Here is a 22,578-nt window from a genome sequence, read left to right on the forward strand (position 1 = left end):
TGATTTCACTCTGACCATCAGTGGAGTCCAGACTGAAGATGCAGGACATTATTACTGTCAGAGTTATCATTACATCAGTGGTTATGTGTTCACACAGTGAAAAAGAGTCGTACAAAAACCTCTGTCAGTCACACTGCACTGATACACTGACAGATACTGCAGCTGCTCACACACACACACACACACACACACACACACACACACACACACACCCACACACACACACACACACAGAGAGAGAAACTGAGGAGTTCAACTGCGTATTTGCATCTTTCATAAATATTTCATTTAATATCTTTAAATACGTCAATTTAAACAATATTCCCTTCTGTCACTCTCACACAGTACAAAAACTTTACCAAACTGAATTTCTGTCCATGTACAAATATAAAGACATACAGCACCCTAAATGTCTAACGGAGCTGCACTAATGAACATTCCCACACTCTGTTAAGTGAACGTCTCTTTAGACTTAAACGGTCACGTTTCTAGTTAGGCTGCATTAGTCGTGTCATACAGTACATGGGACAAAACAGGCCACAAAACTGAAAGTGAATGAATAATACAAGTTTATGTATCAAGGGATTATTTTGGATTAGTCTGTTCAACATGGTCTGAGGCGTTCATGTTTGGTCTCATTTAGGAAAATTCCAGTCAGAACAGACTCATTAGAGCTCAAGTAAATAACAGCAGATTAAGTGAACTTGTTAATGAAATCTAGGATCTGTTCTGTGTGACATGAGTGGACGTCCAGCCAATAGAAGAATCGTGAAAGACAAACACAGGGACCATGTCCTATCCAAGTGCAAAACATTGATTCAGCAGGTAATAGACTTGGGAAAAGGGGAGCTTCTGAATATTTCTGGCCATACAGTGAACCAGATGCTGCAAATGAAAAAAACCTCCTATAAAGCTCCAACATCTGTATGAGAGGTTTGAGGAACCGGATCAGAACATCATGATTCTGTAGAAATGTGGACCATGGCAAAACTTTAAAAAGGCATTACTCAAGAACCACAGAGATGAACTAGATGAGAAGTTGATGAAAGATGAGGCTGCAAACATTGCCTTCATCATGGTGTCCACCACAGGGATCTCCATTAAGACACTTTAAAGCTAAAGATAATAGACTTGTGCAAAGGTGAACTTGTTCATATTCTGGTTACCAGGGGCGTGTCTAGAGCATTTTCAATGGGGGGGCAATGCTGGGGCACTGCCTCCAAATGGGGTGGCCGCCAGTGACCAAAAAAAAAAGCTAAATTCTACAGTATATTACGTAAATCCTATTGATTTTTATTGTTTTTTTAAATTGAATAAAGTTACTTGTAAACAAATGTAGTAATAAATAGTTTTTTGTCATCCCTGTATATATCCATTAAGTTAAATTTGAGAGCCAGTGTTTATTATATTTAGTGTTTTCATAAAACTAACAAGTTTATAAAATAAAAGCAATTTTAATAATGAGCAATTTTAAAAACCCAGAAGCAGAAATGATGTCAACTATTTTCTTTTAATTAGTTTGGCCATTACAATATACAGTAGTTTTATTCACAATCTCTTTCAAATAATAATAATTAAAAAATAATTCCCCCACTGTAATAATTCAAATGGTTTGGCCAAAACATCATAGTGTTTCATTCAACATTTCTTTCAGATTCATTTACAAAAAAGCTGAGTAACACAGAGTTAGAGTTTTAGCACTGTAACAGTTCAAATGAAAACACCACAGTTTAAAAAATAAAATATGGAACCATTACATTGTGCTCTGCTAATATATTAAAGAACAGTCTTTAGTTTAGAAACAATAAAAACAGTAGCAGAAAGAGAGGAAAACAGTCAAAAAAGAAAGAAGGCAGACCTCAACTAAAACAGCTGGATTCTTCTGTTTAGGTGGTGACTGGCAAGCTCAACATTATTATTTATAATGGTTGCAGAGTTATTATCTATATTGATTAAAAATAATGGTATTGAAGGTATTTCAGTGTTGGATAGACATATACTTATAAGCCAGTTTGCTGACAATACAACATTGTTTCTAAAGAATGAATATCAAATTCCATGAGCTTTACATTCGATTAACCAGTTTTCTAAAGCTTCGGGGCACATTTAAACCTAAACAAATGTGTAATGTTAACACTGCAGGAGTTTCCTTTGCAGTCATTATCTAATATACAAATTAAAAGGGAAGTTAAATATTTGGGGATTATTATTTCTAAAGATAAAGATGTTATGGAGAATAAAAATGTGTTGAATGACAGATAGATATAAGTCCATATTGAATAGATGCTGCAGAGGGATCAGTACACTTTTTGGAAGGGTTCTTTTATCTCAAATGGATAGTTTGTCCAGACTCATCTATCCAGCCTTCTCCTTGCCCATATTGATTAAATTAATAAATAAGGTGAATTTTAAATTTATTTGGCGAAATAAGTGTCAGTACATTAGAAAGGAGGACATGATTAAAAAATATGAAGACGGTGGGGTGAATGCTATCGATTTTGACATTATGAATGGTGTTTTGAAATTGAAATGGTTAAAATCCTTCATTCAAAATAGCCACTCTTTTTGGTTTATTGTCCCCAATACTATCTTTAACAAACTGGGGGAATACACTTTCTGTTATGTTGTGACTTTGAGTGCACCAGTTAAACTTTCATCCTTCCATCAGCAGGTGCTGCTCTATTGGAAACTATTGTTCAAACATAACTTCACTCCTCACAACACTGCAGTGTGGAATAGTAGATATATAAAGTTTGGCAGAAAATCTGTATATCTTGAAGAATGGATATCTAAAGGGATTTGGGCTATTGCCCATTTCTTGGATGATAATGGAAATGTGTTACTGTACAGAGAGTTTTGTGAGAAATGTACCGTTAATATGTTTAATAGAATGATTAGAGCTATACCACTTCCGTTAAGATTAATGGTTGAAGAAGACATGTTGTACTCCAAAATCTCCCCAGTACTGAGACCAGCTCTCCTTAGAAGATTCTGATTTTTGTGATAAAAAATGTACAAATAGAGTCATTAGAATTTTTGTTTTTACAGGCTTATTACCCAAACCCAATTAGACGGGAATATGTGCTTAAAGATTTTGATAAGGTTGAAATAAAAAAAATAGGAAAAATTATTTGTCTTTTCCTCTCCCTCCTAAAGCTAAGGAGGTGAACTTCAAAATTTTGAAATGAGATTTATCCTACTAAAGAATTTTTAAGATTGAAATGTAATTTTGATGTGAATAATTGTGTTTTTGTGAAAAACTTATTGAAAATCTAGAGCATGTCTTCTTTGATTGTGATCTGGTGCCCCTTTTGGAGTGAGGTGCAGAATTGGTTAAGGTCTAGGAGGGTTGAACTCCCACCTCTCACGTGGAAGTTAATTAGGTTTGGTGTTTGTCTGGAAAACAAAGATTGTGATTTTGTTATTAATTTCTTGTTATGTTTTGGAAAGTTTTTCATTCATAAATGCAGATGGTTTAAATCTAAACCCAACTTTAATCACTGGATGAATGAGGTTAAACTTTTGTGCAAACCTTTAAAATTTGTTAAAAATCAGAAAGCCCTTAAACTGATTTCTCTTTTGGATACGTTTAAATTAATTTAAAAAGTCCCTTTTATTTATTTTTTCAATTTATTTATTTTTATTTTTTTTTTCTATTTAATTATTGGTTTGTTCATAGTGTGTTTTCTGTTCTTTGTACTAGCTATGCTCAACCTATGGCTGAACAATTGAGGTTATATTCAGAGATTTGTTGATGTACCTTGTTTGTTTGTGTTGTTGAAGGATAACAGTAGTTATTTGAGAAAATTGTTATGTATATTTTGATAAGTCACTTGTGATTTGTATCCTTTTTTGGCAATAAAGATGACTTTATTAAGCTTTAAAAAAATCTTTATCTTTGAATCACGAACTTCAGTAGAGTCTATAAACTGATTGGCCGTAAAATGAACCAATCACAAGACATCTTATAGGGGGGGGCACCTGGGGTGGCCAATCGAATTTCAGGGGAGGCCGGTGCCCCCCCTGGCCACCACGTAGACCCGCCCCTGCTGGTTACACAGTGTACCAGATGCTGCTAATGAAAAAACTAAACTTAGTTTAACCACTAAGAGGTCACAGAAGTACTGAAAGACAGTGGACAGGCTCATATAAAGGGAGAGGTGATGTAACATACATGTTGTTCAGGTATTCAAATAGATTCATCTAGTGCTGGAGTCTCTTGTTTGATCGAGTGTGTGTTGATAAAGTGATTTTTCAGGAGTCGCTCAAATGGAAGTTTCTTGAAGACAAGACTTGAGGAGAGTCAAGAGCACCGATATCAAAACTAACTCTAATAGAGAGACAGCTCTTCTTCAAGACACTCGACTCCTCATTTCTCACAAGAAAATGGAGAAAACATTCAAAAGAATAAAGGGAAGATTCTCCCTCCCTCTTTCTTTCTATTCTTATTTGTTTTGAACACACAATCACACACTTTACTTCAATACACTCAACCACACAGCACAATTTCACTCAATATCAAAGAACTACAATTCACTTCACAGTCAAACACTTCTTCCTCTCTCCATGGAAAGACACAAACTGAGGGGTTTTGAAGTGTCTCAGTAACCTGTAACATCTGCCTCCACTAATTATCCCTCATAATGAAGCTCATTAGTGGCTTGTACATCTGAAACAACACCAGCAGAGGGAGACAAAGAGAGAAAGTGCTGCTCCAAAACAGAAAATCCCTGTTGAATTACACAGAGATGGATCAGTAGTATTCAATAGTACACTTATCATATGACTTCAGAAGAAATGGATTTAATCACTGGAGTCGTGTGGATTACTTTTCTGCTGCCTTTATGGGATTTTTGGAGCATCAAAGTTTTGGTCACCATTCACAAGCATTGTATGGACCAGCAGAGATGAAATATTCCTCTAGAAATCTCTGTCATTGTCTACATTCATTTCCATTTAATCCATGAACATTTATTATCTCTTCATGTCGTCTGTGGGGAATCTGGGTTCTCCATTGCGGACAGTGATCCAAACCAGTTTAACCATTTACCGTTACCTCAAGATTATATAAACACTCCAACATGTGAAAGAGAATATATAATATTGGGTCACTCAATGACACAATGTGCTTATTTGTATGTTTTTCTCACAGTAATCCAGACTGTATAATGTCAGTGAGAGCTCTCTGAAGAAATCAACTCTATTAATTCTATTGATTGATGTCTGTTTTACTCAAAGAGGGTATTTCCAGAGAGAGTCACTTTGCATTGGCATCACACGCTTCAGTGATCAGAGAGTGTTTATAACTGTGAGTCAAACACTTTATAACACACGGCTGTTTTTCAAGATACAAAACCAACAAACACAAAAATGAATTTCTTCATCTTTATTTGGATTCTGGGAGCTTTTATTCCAGGTAAACATCAAATGAAATCTTCTCACTGATTTACTGATTTTTAAGACTTTCATATACAGTCAATTTAAAGATTTTCATCAAAGCGTTATTTTCTCCTGATCAGAATCCAGAGGAGTCACTGTAACTCAGACTGAAGTTGTGACTAAAACTGCAGGAGAAGAAGTCACTATAAAGTGTAAAACTGATCCTGGAATATATAGCTGATGGTTTAGCTTGGTATCAGCAGAAACCTGGAGAAGCTCCAAAACTCATCATATATGACATAAATTCTCGGTATGGTGATAGTTTTCAGCGATTCAGTGGAAATGGATCTAAATGGTGGAACTGATTTCACTCTGACCATCAGTGGAGTCCAGACTGAAGATGCAGGACATTATTACTGTCAGAGTTATCATTACATCAGTGGTTATGTGTTCACACAGTGATAAAGAGTCGTACAAAAACCTCTGTCAGTCACACTGCACTGATACACTGACAGATACTGCAGCTGCTCACACACACACACACACACACACACACACACACACACACACACACACACACACACACACACACACACACACACACACACACACACACACACACACAGAGAGAAACTGAGGAGTTCAACTCGTATTTGCATCTTTCATAAATATTTCATTTAATATCTTTAAATACGTCAATTTAAAAAATATTTCCTTCTGTCACTCTCACACAGTACAAAAACTTTACCAAACTGAATTTCTGTCCCGTACAAATATAAAGACATACAGCACCCTAAATGTCTAACGGAGCTGCACTAATGAACATTCCCACACTCTGTTTAGTGAACGTCTCTTTAGACTTAAACGGTCACGTTTCTAGTTAGGCTGCATTAGTTGTGTCATACAGTACATGGGACAAAACAGGCCACAAAACTGAAAGTGAATGAATAATACAAGTTTATGTATCAAGGGATTATTTTGGATTAGTCTGTTCAACATGGTCTGAGGCGTTCATGTTTGGTCTCATTTAGGAAAATTCCAGTCAGAACAGACTCATTAGAGCTCAAGTAAATAACAGCAGATTAAGTGAACTTGTTAATGAAATCTAGGATCTCTTCTGTGTGACATGAGTGGACGTCCAGCCAATAGAAGAATCCGTAAAGACAAACACAGGGACCATGTCCTATCCAAGTGCAAAACATTGATTCAGCAGGTAATAGACTTGGGAAAAGGGGAGCTTCTGAATATTTCTGGCCATACAGTGAACCAGATGCTGCAAATGAAAAAACCTCCTATAAAGCTCCAACATCTGTATGAGAGGTTTGAGGAACCGGATCAGAACATCATGATTCTGTAGAAATGTGGACCATGGCAAAACTTTAAAAAGGCATTACTCAAGAACCACAGAGATGAACTAGATGAGAAGTTGATGAAAGATGAGGCTGCAAACATTGCCTTCATCATGGTGTCCACCACAGGGATCTCCATTAAGACACTTTAAAGCTAAAGATAATAGACTTGTGCAAAGGTGAACTTGTTCATATTCTGGTTACCAGGGGCGTGTCTATAGCATTTTCAGTGGGGGCAATGCTGGGGCACTTCCTCCAAATGGGGTGGCCGCCAGTGACCAAAAAAAAAGCTAAATTCTACAGTATATTACGTAAATCCTATTGATTTTTATTGTTTTTTTAAATTGAATAAAGTTACTTGTAAACAAATGTAGTAATAAATAGTTTTTTGTCATCCCTGTATATATCCATTAAGTTAAATTTGAGAGCCAGTGTTTATTATATTTAGTGTTTTCATAAAACTAACAAGTTTATAAAATAAAAGCAATTTTAATAATGAGCAATTTTAAAAACCCAGAAGCAGAAATGATGTCAACTATTTTCTTTTAATTAGTTTGGCCATTACAATATACAGTAGTTTTATTCACAATCTCTTTCAAATAATAATAATTAAAAAAATAATTCCCCCCACTGTAATAATTCAAATGGTTTGGCCAAAACATCATAGTGTTTCATTCAACATTTCTTTCAGATTCATTTACAAAAAGCTGAGTAACACAGAGTTAGAGTTTTAGCACTGTAACAGTTCAAATGAAAACACCACAGTTTAAAAATAAAATATGGAACCATTACATTGTGCTCTGCTAATATATTAAAGAACAGTCTTTAGTTTAGAAACAATAAAAACAGTAGCAGAAAGAGAGGAAAACAGTCAAAAAAGAAAGAAGGCAGACCTCAACTAAAACAGCTGGATTCTTCTGTTTCGGTGGTGACTGGCAAGCTCAACATTATTATTTATAATGGTTGCAGAGTTATTATCTATATTGATTAAAAATAATGGTATTGAAGGTATTTCAGTGTTGGATAGACATATACTTATAAGCCAGTTTGCTGACAATACAACATTGTTTCTAAAGAATGAATATCAAATTCCATGAGCTTTACATTCGATTAACCAGTTTTCTAAAGCTTCGGGGCACATTTAAACCTAAACAAATGTGTAATGTTAACACTGCAGGAGTTTCCTTTGCAGTCATTATCTAATATACAAATTAAAAGGGAAGTTAAATATTTGGGGATTATTATTTCTAAAGATAAAGATGTTATGGAGAATAAAAATGTGTTGAATGACATAGATAAAGTCCATATTGAATAGATGCTGCAGAGGGATCGTACACTTTTTGGAAGGGTTCTTTTATCTCAAATGGATAGTTTGTCCAGACTCATCTATCCAGCCTTCTCCTTGCCCATATTGATTAAATTAATAAATAAGGTGAATTTTAAATTTATTTGGCGAAATAAGTGTCAGTACATTAGAAAGGAGGACATGATTAAAAAATATGAAGACGGTGGGGTGAATGCTATCGATTTTGACATTATGAATGGTGTTTTGAAATTGAAATGGTTAAAATCCTTCATTCAAAATAGCCACTCTTTTTGGTTTATTGTCCCCAATACTATCTTTAACAAACTGGGGGAATACACTTTCTGTTATGTTGTGACTTTGAGTGCACCAGTTAAACTTTCATCCTTCCATCAGCAAGTGCTGCTCTATTGGAAACTATTGTTCAAACATAACTTCACTCCTCACAACACTGCAGTGTGGAATAGTAGATATATAAAGTTTGGCAGAAAATCTGTATATCTTGAAGAATGGATATCTAAAGGGATTTGGGCTATTGCCCATTTCTTGGATGATAATGGAAATGTGTTACTGTACAGAGAGTTTTGTGAGAAATGTACCGTTAATATGTTTAATAGAATGATTAGAGCTGTACCACTTCCGTTAAGATTAATGGTTGAAGAAGACATGTTGTACTCCAAAATCTCCCCAGTACTGAGACCGCTCTCCTTAGAAGATTCTGATTTTTGTGATAAAAAATGTACAAATAGAGTCATTAGAATTTTTGTTTTTACAGGCTTATTACCCAAACCCAATTAGACGGGAATATGTGCTTAAAGATTTTGATAAGGTTGAAATAAAAAAAAATAGGAAAAATTATTTGTCTTTTCCTCTCCCTCCTAAAGCTAAGGAGGTGAACTTCAAAATTTTAAATGAGATTTATCCTACTAAAGAATTTTTAAGATTGAAATGTAATTTTGATGTGAATAATTGTGTTTTTTGTGAAACAAATATTGAAACTCTAGAGCATGTCTTCTTTGATTGTGATCTGGTGCCCCTTTTGGAGTGAGGTGCAGAATTGGTTAAGGTCTAGGAGGGTTGAACTCCCACCTCTCACGTGGAAGTTCATTAGGTTTGGTGTTTGTCTGGAAAACAAAGATTGTGATTTTGTTATTAATTTCTTATTATGTTTTGGAAAGTTTTTCATTCATAAATGCAGATGGTTTAAATCTAAACCCAACTTTAATCACTGGATGAATGAGGTTAAACTTTTGTGCAAACCTTTAAAATTTGTTAAAAATCAGAAGCCCTTAAACTGATTTCTCTTTTGGATACGTTTAAATTAATTTAAAAAGTCCCTTTTTATTTATTTTTTCAATTTATTTATTTATTTATTTATTTATTTTTTCTATTTAATTATTGGTTTGTTCATAGTGTGTTTTCTGTTCTTTGTACTAGCTATGCTCAACCTATGGCTGAACAATTGAGGTTATATTCAGAGATTTGTTGATGTACCTTGTTTGTTTGTGTTGTTGAAGGATAACAGTAGTTATTTGAGAAAATTGTTATGTATATTTTGATAAGTCACTTGTGATTTGTATCCTTTTTTTTGGCAATAAAGATGACTTTATTAAGCTTTAAAAAAATCTTTATCTTTGAATCACGAACTTCAGTAGAGTCTATAAACTGATTGGCCGTAAAATGAACCAATCACAAGACATCTTATAGGGGGGGCACCTGGGGTGGCCAATCGAATTTCAGGGGAGGCCGGTGCCCCCCCTGGCCACCACGTAGACCCGCCCCTGCTGGTTACACAGTGTACCAGATGCTGCTAATGAAAAAACTAAACTTAGTTGAACCACTAAGAGGTCACAGAAGTACTGAAAGACAGTGGACAGGCTCATATAAAGGGAGAGGTGATGTAACATACATGTTGTTCAGGTATTCAAATAGATTCATCTAGTGCTGGAGTCTCTTGTTTGATCGAGTGTGTGTTGATAAAGTGATTTTTCAGGAGTCGCTCAAATGGAAGTTTCTTGAAGACAAGACTTGAGGAGAGTCAAGAGCACCGATATCAAAACTAACTCTAATAGAGAGACAGCTCTTCTTCAAGACACTCGACTCCTCATTTCTCACAAGAAAATGGAGAAAACATTCAAAAGAATAAAGGGAAGATTCTCCCTCCCTCTTTCTTTCTATTCTTATTTGTTTTGAACACACAATCACACACTTTACTTCAATACACTCAACCACACAGCACAATTTCACTCAATATCAAAGAACTACAATTCACTTCACAGTCAAACACTTCTTCCTCTCTCCATGGAAAGACACAAACTGAGGGGTTTTGAAGTGTCTCAGTAACCTGTAACATCTGCCTCCACTAATTATCCCTCATAATGAAGCTCATTAGTGGCTTGTACATCTGAAACAACACCAGCAGAGGGAGACAAAGAGAGAGAAAGTGCTGCTCCAAAACAGAAAATCCCTGTTGAATTACACAGAGATGGATCAGTAGTATTCAATAGTACACTTATCATATGACTTCAGAAGAAATGGATTTAATCACTGGAGTCGTGTGGATTACTTTTCTGCTGCCTTTATGGGATTTTTGGAGCATCAAAGTTTTGGTCACCATTCACAAGCATTGTATGGACCAGCAGAGATGAAATATTCCTCTAGAAATCTCTGTCATTGTCTACATTCATTTCCATTTAATCCATGAACATTTATTATCTCTTCATGTCGTCTGTGGGGAATCTGGGTTCTCCATTGCGGACAGTGATCCAAACCAGTTTAACCATTTACCGTTACCTCAAGATTTTATAAACACTCCAACATGTGAAAGAGAATATATAATATTGGTCACTCAATGACACAATGTGCTTATTTGTCTGTTTTTCTCACAGTAATCCAGACTGTATAATGTCAGTGAGAGCTCTCTGAAGAAATCAACTCTATTAATTCTATTGATTGATGTCTGTTTTACTCAAAGAGGGTATTTCCAGAGAGAGTCACTTTGCATTGGCATCACACGCTTCAGTGATCAGAGAGTGTTTATAACTGTGAGTCAAACACTTTATAACACACGGCTGTTTTTCAAGATACAAAACCAACAAACACAAAAATGAATTTCTTCATCTTTATTTGGATTCTGGGAGCTTTTATTCCAGGTAAACATCAAATGAAATCTTCTCACTGATTTACTGATTTTTAAGACTTACATATACAGTCAATTTAAAGATTTTCATCAAACGTTATTTTCTCCTGATCAGAATCCAGAGGAGTCACTGTAACTCAGACTGAAGTTGTGACTAAAACTGCAGGAGAAGAAGTCACTATAAAGTGTAAAACTGATCCTGGAATATATGGCTGGGGTTTAGCTTGGTATCAGCAGAAACCTGGAGAAGCTCCAAAACTCATCATATATAGCGTAAATTCTCGGTATGGTGATAGTTTTCAGCGATTCAGTGGCGGTGGATCTCAAGGTGGAACTGATTTCACTCTGACCATCAGTGGAGTCCAGACTGAAGATGCAGGACATTATTACTGTCAGAGTTATCATTACATCAACAGTAAAGATGTGTTCACACAGTGAAAAAGAGTCGTACAAAAACCTCTGTCAGTCACACTGCACTGATACACTGACAGATACTGCAGCTGCTCACACACACACACACACACACACACACACACACACACACACACACACACACACACACACACACTCACACACACACACACACACACACACACACACTCACACACACACACACACACACACACACACACACACACACACACACACACACACACACACACACACACACACACACACACACACACACACACACACACACACACACACACTCACACACACACACACACACACACACACACACACACACACACACACTCACACACACACACACACACACACACACACACACACTCACACACACACACACACACACACACACAAACACACACACACACTAATGAATACATTTTATTTGTAAAACAGTGAAACAGAAAAATGATTGATGGAAAAAGGAACATAAATCATTAATAATGTTGATGATTTTCTATGATATATCGGCACACTGTAAGACTTTAGTTCAGTGTGATCAACTGAAAGTTTCCAGAGATGATAAACAGCACAAACACTGAGCAGATGTGTGTGACACAAACAGCATCATTGATATTGAGTTTTGAACAGTTGATTGAAACATTCATAAGGTCAGTATGACTGCTGAGATCAGCCTCAGAGTAAACTGATGAATATGATCAAAGCTCATCTCTCCATTAGTCAAACTCAACTGTCTCATTTCACACAAACAGTGAAACTCATATTTGCATCATCAGGGTGGAGTGATTCTGTTCCTCTCAGAATAGAGCCGCTCCATCAGCAGATGTTCACCATCGTAACACCATCAACACTTCAAATAAACATGTCAACTCGTTTGTGCAAAAGATCAGATTTCATCGTTTCATTGAAGAACACAAGATGCTCTTTTGATACATTCTCAAATCATGCTGGATAACATGATCATCAGGTTTTGAACAAACGTTTGGAGTCTATACCAGCTCGAGTGCTGTCACTGAAACTAAATGAAACATTTCAACATACAATTCATGCACATTTTTACATTCACCTCAAATAGTTCACATAATATCATTTGCAGATGGGGAATGTAATGAATTATAACCACTCTCACCTCAATTTACAATCCCCAGAACAATATGATGAAACGGGTAAACCATACCTTAAAATACATGATCTCGTCTTATGTTGAAGAAAACCACAAGAAATGGGATGCACACCTTCCGAGCTGATGTTCTCCATTAACTCTGCAGTGCAGGAAACAACTGGAGTGTCACCAGATGAACTTCAGCTGGACCGGAAACTTCAGAGTCCCATAGATAAATTATTTAATTAATTAACTTCCACTGATGATGTCATCATCACCTACAACAAATGCAATCCAGTGTTGCAGAATGTTCAGGAAGCACGTTTTACACAACAGCTGTTAAAAGGCGAATGCTTCTGTGTAATAAAAACATCAATTGTTCTTTTTGGGTTGATTTTACACTTTTAATATTAATTCACTACATGGCTGAGTTTAAAGTGCATATTGTGAGTGCATTAATGTATTATTCATCAAGTTGTAAATGGGCTACTCGACAGACTCATACACACACCCCAGGATGGAGGAATACATTAAATTGACATTTCTGACCACAAGGGGAGACACAGCAGGTGCAATTCTCACCAGTGTCAGTTTCTGTCCATCAGTAACCTCTCTGAAACATTTATGAACAATAATCAAATATAATCATGACAAATAAAGAAAGAAATAATAATGAATCTGAATTTAAAATATAAATAAAAACCTGAAATAACCCATTAGAGAACATTCTGTACGGCTGAATGAAGGAACTGATGAATGTCGCACCTTGATCACTGAAATTGTGTCATTCACTTTTTTTTAAGATTTGTTGGATGTTCTAATATTGAAACAGTACAGAGAGTAAAAATGACTTAAACGTCAAATTCTACTTATAATATTATATTTAAACATTTATACATGTGTATATACTATAATATTATGATCAATAATTACGGTGGAAAAGATGTTCAACTGTTTTCTTATATAATTGTTGAATTATTTAATGTTGTTCACGCTCAGAAACACAATTTTCATCAATATATAAAACAACCTTCATCTAGGGTGACCATACGTCCTCTTTTTCGGACATTAAAAATGCAAAATGAATTTCTAAATTTGCGAAAATGTTAAAAAATTTTGAGAAACAAATCAGTACTGTGGTAAAGGGAAGTTTCTTTCACCTGAGATCGGTTGCAAAATTAAAACAGTTTCTACTCACAAAAGATTTGGAGACTGTAATCCAAACTCTCGTAACATCACACCTGGACTACAGTAATTCCCTAAACTCTGGCCTGCCTTAAACTGTGATCTCTTGCCTGAAAATTGTCCAAAATGCTGCAGCGAGACTTCTTACCGGAACTAAAAAGAGGGATCACATTTCTCCAATTTTAGCTACTTTACATTGGCTTCCTGTAAAGGAATACATTAGTGACCTAAAGAAATACATTAGTGACCTTCTGTCTGCCTGTAAATGTGAGGTTTACTCGATTAAAAGCGTTCAACTTCTCCATTTGCACGAGGGTAGTACACAGAGGACGTTCGATGGATGATACTTCAGTTTTGCAGAAACATCTCAAACTCTTATGACATGAACTGAAATCCATGATCTGAAATTTGTTCTTTCGGGTTACCCTCACAGCTGAATACAGTTGCAAGAAATTGAGTGACTGGAGTGGCGATGTGCGAACGACCGCTGACTTGTCATGTGATTGGCATGTGATGCACGACATGATGGCAGTCTTAACCTCGGCGTCCATGCCCTGCCAACATTATAGTTCTCGGAGTCTCTGCTTGGTTCTCACTATACCTTGCTGTGTATCATGAGCCAAGGCAATGAACTGCGATCTCAACATCTCTGGTACTAACAGTCTGTGTGTACCTCTTACCACACAATCATCCTGAAGAGAGAGCTCATGTTAAAGTCTGTAGTATGGCTGTAGGTCAGCACATAGACCCTTGGTAAATTTTTGCCACCCTAACGCTTCATTCTCAATTGTAAAATACTGGCGATCTGCCTGTGTCAAGGTGCGTGATGCAAAAGCAACAGTCTTTTCAGACCCGTCCCTGTGCATTTGAGTTAGAACAGCGCCCAGACCATAGTTAGAGGTGTTGGTTGTAATGATAGTTTGTAACTCAGGGTCAAAGAGCGACAATGCAGGGCTGTTAATTATGAGGTCTTTAACCTGCTCAAAACTGGTCTGTGCATCAGATGTCCAGGTGAACGAAGAAGATCCTCAAAGTAATGCTCTGAGAGGCTCAATCACTGCATCAGTCAGGTATGAATTATGAGTACCACGATGTGAGCCCAAGGAAAGACCATAAACTGGGAATATCAGTCGGTCGTGGTGCATGTAAAACTGCATGAACATGAGAATCATCCGTCTGAAGTCCTTCAGCTGAAATTGTGTTCCCTAAAAATGACAGCTCTGTCTGTCTTGTGACATTTCTCCAAGTCCAGCTGCTTCAAGACGTTGAATTGCTGCATTCAAGATCCTGTCGTGTTCCTCAACAGTCTTTCCTGAAACAAAGACATCATCAAGGTTACATTGAACACCTGAAAGGCCTTTAAGTATGGTCGAAATCAGTCTCTAAAAGCAACTTGGCCCTGACGCCAGTCCATATGGTACTCTTTAGTAACGGAATAAGACTTCATGAGTAATGAATGATTCTGAGTAATCTTCATGAACCAATACTTGGTGATAGGCGCTTTGAAGGTCCAGTGTTGAAAAAAACTGTTGACCCCCCTCAGTTCTGTGAACATTTCTTCCATGTGAGGAAGTGGAAAACTGTTCACCACTACTGCTCTATTTGGATCTCGCAAATCCACACAAAGTCGGATGTTACAGTTTTTTTTCTTCTTAGTGACAACAACCGGTGAGACCCATTCAGAACAATCGGTTCAATCATGTCCTGTTGTATGAGATGTTTTACCTCTTGTGATACAGCTTCACTCACTGCAAACGGAAGATAACGTAACTTCTGCTGTACCGGTTTCACATCAGGACGGACTTCAACTGAATGCTTTTGCACAACCCAATTTCTCAGGTTCCATACGTGTGTCAGATGTATTTATTGTGCAGCACGGCGATGCAACAATACGGCCATCTAACAGCTGCAGTTCTAGGGCCGCAAACATGTCTCGTCCTATCACAGCGGTGTCTGTATTTACTACATACAGTTCTTTTGTAGTACATCGATTACCGTATGCAATCTCAGCTTCCAAGCATCCCTTTACAGGTATGGCATCACCACCATAGCTCACTAAATGTATCTTTGGTTTTGAGAGAGTAGCAGTAGGGAAATACTGTGTGCACACTGACATTGGAACGATTGATACAGTTGAGCCCGTATTCAGCATTAACTTAACATTCTGCATTGAACCACATGTGCTGATTTGAACAGTACACATTATCTTGCTTGAATCACGATCTTCATCAACACAACAACAATGATATTCATCACCTTCTTCATCTGGACTCTCACATCATTTGCTCGAGGTTTGTCAAATACAACTTTTATAATTAGAAGGTCACAGTCACTCAGAGTCCCTCAATAACAGCAGCTCAACCAGGACAAGAAGTCCAATAAACTGTAAAACCAGCAGTGATGTGTATGATGGTGATTATTTAGCCTGATACTTACAGAAACCATGAACATGAACAGCATGAGGGTGAGTAAATTATGACAGAATTAATATTTTTGGGTGAACTATCCCGTTAAACCTTCCACAGCACGAACAACATAATGAGAGACTTTGAGTGTGTGCTTGCTATTAGACAAACCATCTAATGATCTTTGAACAGACCATAATATGATCAGATGTCACAACAGGTGCTCTCCACCATTACAAAATCTGTCCAACCTTGTGGACCTACAGTACAGAAAAAAGTCTTCATCTCGTGTTACAGATGAGCTGGTGCAGTTTATTAGTTGCATATGTTTTATGAAGATGTCACTTAAATAACTTCATAACTGTCAAACGACTCAATAGAGCAGAAGTGAAACTGGTGTGTTCCAGTTCAGATCATTGAACCAATCAAACAGTGAATCTGAGAGTGTGAGGTGAAAATCACATTTGCATTGTCAGAGTTGAATGATTGTGTTTCTCTCAGAATAGAGCAGCTCTGTCTCCAGTGAACATGTTCAAACACAAGAGATTTTATTTACATTTACAGTAAATGCAACTTTCTCAACTATTAACATCTCAAAACCTTTTAAAACATGTCAAACTTTACCAAAGTACTTTCTTGATCAAATACTTCATGTAATTCTCTGTAAGTAGAAAGACACTTTAAATAGTGACACACAGATTGAATATTACACATTTAAAATTTGAATGTCCACACTATTTAAAACAAAAAGATGACCTTTGACTTCTGACCTTTAACCTCATTCATCATGTTGAACATGGTGATAATTCTACTGTCTCTTATGTTGATGCTGCTCTCTCTCATACTGCATTCAATTATCAGAGACGTTTAGCATCAGACAAATATGACACATGTAACATTTTTCAGATGCAAACTCCTGCATAAGGAACATCTAACTTTTGTTTTTGCATTATCTGACGTGACCATCACACTCATTTACATGAACACACTTTGCATTGGCAGCACATGCTTCAGTTGTCTGGGAGTTTTTAATAGTTCAGTGAGTTTGAAATTGAAGACGGAGAACTTCTTCATCCAGAATCTAGATCCACAGCAATCATGACTTTCATCAGCATCATGTTGTGTTCACACAGTGAAAAAGAGTCGTACAAAAACCTCTGTCAGTCACACTGCACTGATACACTGACAGATACTGCAGCTGCTCACACACACACACACACACACACACACACAAACACACACACAAACACACAGAGAGAGAAACTGAGGAGTTCAATATTCCCTTCTGTCACTCTCACACAGTACAAAAACTTTACCAAACTGAATTTCTGTCCCGTACAAATATAAAGACATACAGCACCCTAAATGTCTAACGGAGCTGCACTAATGAACATTCCCACACTCTGTTAAGTGAACGTCTCTTTAGACTTAAACGGTCACGTTTCTAGTTAGGCTGCATTAGTCGTGTCATACAGTACATGGGACAAAACAGGCCACAAAACTGAAAGTGAATGAATAATACAAGTTTATGTATCAAGGGATTATTTTGGATTAGTCTGTTCAACATGGTCTGAGGCGTTCATGTTTGGTCTCATTTAGGAAAATTCCAGTCAGAACAGACTCATTAGAGCTCAAGTAAATAACAGCAGATTAAGTGAACTTGTTAATGAAATCTAGGATCTGTTCTGTGTGACATGAGTGGACGTCCAGCCAATAGAAGAATCCGTAAAGACAAACACAGGGACCATGTCCTATCCAAGTGCAAAACATTGATTCAGCAGGTAATAGACTTGGGAAAAGGGGAGTTTCTGAATATTTCTGGCCATACAGTGAACCAGATGCTGCAAATGAAAAAACCTCCTATAAAGCTCCAACATCTGTATGAGAGGTTTGAGGAACCAGATCAGAACATTCTGTAAAAATGTGGACCATGGCAAAACTTTAAAAAGGCATTACTCAAGAACCACAGAGATGAACTAGATGAGAAGTTGATGAAAGATGAGGCTGCAAACGTTGCCTTCATCATGGTGTCCACCACAGGGATCTCCATTAAGACACTTTAAAGCTAAAGATAATAGACTTGTGCAAAGGTGAACTTGTTCATATTCTGGTTACCAGGGGCGTGTCTATAGCATTTTCAGTGGGGGGGCAATGCTGGGGCACTTCCTCCAAATGGGGTGGCCGCCAGTGACCAAAAAAAAAAGCTAAATTCTACAGTATATTACGTAAATCCTATTGATTTTTATTGTTTTTTTTTTAATTGAATAAAGTTACTTGTAAACAAATGTAGTAATAAATAGTTTTTTGTCATCCCTGTATATATCCATTAAGTTAAATTTGAGAGCCAGTGTTTATTATATTTAGTGTTTTCATAAAACTAACAAGTTTATAAAATAAAAGCAATTTTAATAATGAGCAATTTTAAAAACCCAGAAGCAGAAATGATGTCAACTATTTTCTTTTAATTAGTTTGGCCATTACAATATACAGTAGTTTTATTCACAATCTCTTTCAAATAATAATAATTAAAAAAATAATTCCCCCACTGTAATAATTCAAATGGTTTGGCCAAAACATCATAGTGTTTCATTCAACATTTCTTTCAGATTCATTTACAAAAAAGCTGAGTAACACAGAGTTAGAGTTTTAGCACTGTAACAGTTCAAATGAAAACACCACAGTTTAAAAATAAAATATGGAACCATTACATTGTGCTCTGCTAATATATTAAAGAACAGTCTTTAGTTTAGAAACAATAAAAACAGTAGCAGAAAGAGAGGAAAACAGTCAAAAAAGAAAGAAGGCAGACCTCAACTAAAACAGCTGGATTCTTCTGTTTCGGTGGTGACTGGCAAGCTCAACATTATTATTTATAATAGTTGCAGAGTTATTATCTATATTGATTAAAAATAATGGTATTGAAGGTCTTTCAGTGTTGGATAGACATATACTTATAAGCCAGTTTGCTGACAATACAACATTGTTTCTAAAGGATGAATATCAAATTCCATGAGCTTTACATTCGATTAACCAGTTTTCTAAAGCTTCGGGGCACATTTAAACCTAAACAAATGTGTAATGTTAACACTGCAGGAGTTTCCTTTGCAGTCATTATCTAATATACAAATTAAAAGGGAAGTTAAATATTTGGGGATTATTATTTCTAAAGATAAAGATGTTATGGAGAATAAAAATGTGTTGAATGACAGATAAATGTAAGACCATATTGAATAGATGCTGCAGAGGGATCGTACACTTTTTGGAAGGGTTCTTTTATCTCAAATGGATAGTTTGTCCAGACTCATCTATCCAGCCTTCTCCTTGCCCATATTGATTAAATTAATAAATAAGGTGAATTTTAAATTTATTTGGCGAAATAAGTGTCAGTACATTAGAAAGGAGGACATGATTAAAAAATATGAAGACGGTGGGGTGAATGCTATCGATTTTGACATTATGAATGGTGTTTTGAAATTGAAATGGTTAAAATCCTTCATTCAAAATAGCCACTCTTTTTGGTTTATTGTCCCCAATACTATCTTTAACAAACTGGGGGAATACACTTTCTGTTATGTTGTGACTTTGAGTGCACCAGTTAAACTTTCATCCTTCCATCAGCAGGTGCTGCTCTATTGGAAACTATTGTTCAAACATAACTTCACTCCTCACAACACTGCAGTGTGGAATAGTAGATATATAAAGTTTGGCAGAAAATCTGTATATCTTGAAGAATGGATATCTAAAGGGATTTGGGCTATTGCCCATTTCTTGGATGATAATGGAAATGTGTTACTGTACAGAGAGTTTTGTGAGAAATGTACCGTTAATATGTTTAATAGAATGATTAGAGCTGTACCACTTCCGTTAAGATTAATGGTTGAAGAAGACATGTTGTACTCCAAAATCTCCCCAGTACTGAGACCGCTCTCCTTAGAAGATTCTGATTTTTGTGATAAAAAATGTACAAATAGAGTCATTAGAATTTTTGTTTTTACAGGCTTATTACCCAAACCCAATTAGACGGGAATATGTGCTTAAAGATTTTGATAAGGTTGAAATAAAAAAAATAGGAAAAATTATTTGTCTTTTCCTCTCCCTCCTAAAGCTAAGGAGGTGAACTTCAACATTTTAAATGAGATTTATCCTACTAAAGAATTTTTAAGATTGAAATGTAATTTTGATGTGAATAATTGTGTTTTTTGTGAAAAACTTATTGAAAATCTAGAGCATGTCTTCTTTGATTGTGATCTGGTGCCCCTTTTGGAGTGAGGTGCAGAATTGGTTAAGGTCTAGGAGGGTTGAACTCCCACCTCTCACGTGGAAGTTAATTAGGTTTGGTGTTTGTCTGGAAAACAAAGATTGTGATTTTGTTATTAATTTCTTGTTATGTTTTGGAAAGTTTTTCATTCATAAATGCAGATGGTTTAAATCTAAACCCAACTTTAATCACTGGATGAATGAGGTCAAACTTTTGTGCAAACCTTTAAAATTTGTTAAAAATCAGAAGCCCTTAAACTGATTTCTCTTTTGGATACGTTTAAATTAATTTAAAAAGTCCCTTTTTATTTATTTTTTCAATTTATTTATTTTTATTTTTATTTTCTATTTAATTATTGGTTTGTTCATAGTGTGTTTTCTGTTCTTTGTACTAGCTATGCTCAACCTATGGCTGAACAATTGAGGTTATATTCAGAGATTTGTTGATGTACCTTGTTTGTTTGTGTTGCTGAAGGATAACAGTAGTTATTTGAGAAAATTGTTATGTATATTTTGATAAGTCACTTGTGATTTGTATCCTTTTTTTTGGCAATAAAGATGACTTTATTAAGCTTTAAAAAATCTTTATCTTTGAATCCACGAACTTCAGTAGAGTCTATAAACTGATTGGCCGTAAAATGAACCAATCACAAGACATCTTATAGGGGGGCACCTGGGGTGGCCAATCGAATTTCAGGGAGGCCGGTGCCCCCCTGGCCACCACGTAGACCCGCCCCTGCTGGTTACACAGTGTACCAGATGCTGCTAATGAAAAAACTAAACTTAGTTGAACCACTAAGAGGTCACAGAAGTACTGAAAGACAGTGGACAGGCTCATATAAAGGAGAGGTGATGTAACATACATGTTGTTCAGGTATTCAAATAGATTCATCTAGTGCTGGAGTCTCTTGTTTGATCGAGTGTGTGTTGATAAAGTGATTTTTCAGGAGTCAGCTCAAATGGAAGTTTCTTGAAGACAAGACTTGAGGAGAGTCAAGAGCACCGATATCAAAACTAACTCTAATAGAGAGACAGCTCTTCTTCAAGACACTTCGACTCCTCATTTCTCACAAGAAAATGGAGAAAACATTCAAAAGAATAAAGGGAAGATTCTCCCTCCCTCTTTCTTTCTATTCTTATTTGTTTTGAACACACAATCACACACTTTACTTCAATACACTCAACCACACAGCACAATTTCACTCAATATCAAAGAACTACAATTCACTTCACAGTCAAACACTTCTTCCTCTCTCCATGGAAAGACACAAACTGAGGGGTTTTGAAGTGTCTCAGTAACCTGTAACATCTGCCTCCACTAATTATCCCTCATAATGAAGCTCATTAGTGGCTTGTACATCTGAAACAACACCAGCAGAGGGAGACAAAGAGAGAGAAAGTGCTGCTCCAAAACAGAAAATCCCTGTTGAATTACACAGAGATGGATCAGTAGTATTCAATAGTACACTTATCATATGACTTCAGAAGAAATGGATTTAATCACTGGAGTCGTGTGGATTACTTTTCTGCTGCCTTTATGGGATTTTTGGAGCATCAAAGTTTTGGTCACCATTCACAAGCATTGTATGGACCAGCAGAGATGAAATATTCCTCTAGAAATCTCTGTCATTGTCTACATTCATTTCCATTTAATCCATGAACATTTATTATATCTTCATGTCGTCTGTGGGGAATCTGGGTTCTCCATTGCGGACAGTGATCCAAACCAGTTTAACCATTTACCGTTACCTCAAGATTATATAAACACTCCAACATGTGAAAGAGAATATATAATATTGAGTCACTCAATGACACAATGTGCTTATTTGTATGTTTTTCTCACAGTAATCCAGACTGTATAATGTCAGTGAGAGCTCTCTGAAGAAATCAACTCTATTAATTCTATTGATTGATGTCTGTTTTACTCAAAGAGGGTATTTCCAGAGAGAGTCACTTTGCATTGGCATCACACGCTTCAGTGATCAGAGAGTGTTTATAACTGTGAGTCAAACACTTTATAACACACGGCT

The 22,578-nt window shown here is 36.3% G+C and overlaps 1 pseudogene and 1 gene segment (V, D, J or C); both read left to right on the plus strand.

Moving 5' to 3' along the window:
- Nucleotides 1-22,578, plus strand: part of LOC127635151 (immunoglobulin kappa constant-like) — a 142,577-nt gene that overhangs the window by 10,138 nt on the left and 109,861 nt on the right.
- Nucleotides 5,344-5,841, plus strand: LOC127635059 (immunoglobulin kappa variable 1D-13-like; annotated as a pseudogene).

Source organism: Xyrauchen texanus, chromosome 42 (assembly GCF_025860055.1).
Source record: "Xyrauchen texanus isolate HMW12.3.18 chromosome 42, RBS_HiC_50CHRs, whole genome shotgun sequence".
In the NCBI taxonomy this organism is placed as follows: Eukaryota; Metazoa; Chordata; class Actinopteri; order Cypriniformes; family Catostomidae; genus Xyrauchen; species Xyrauchen texanus.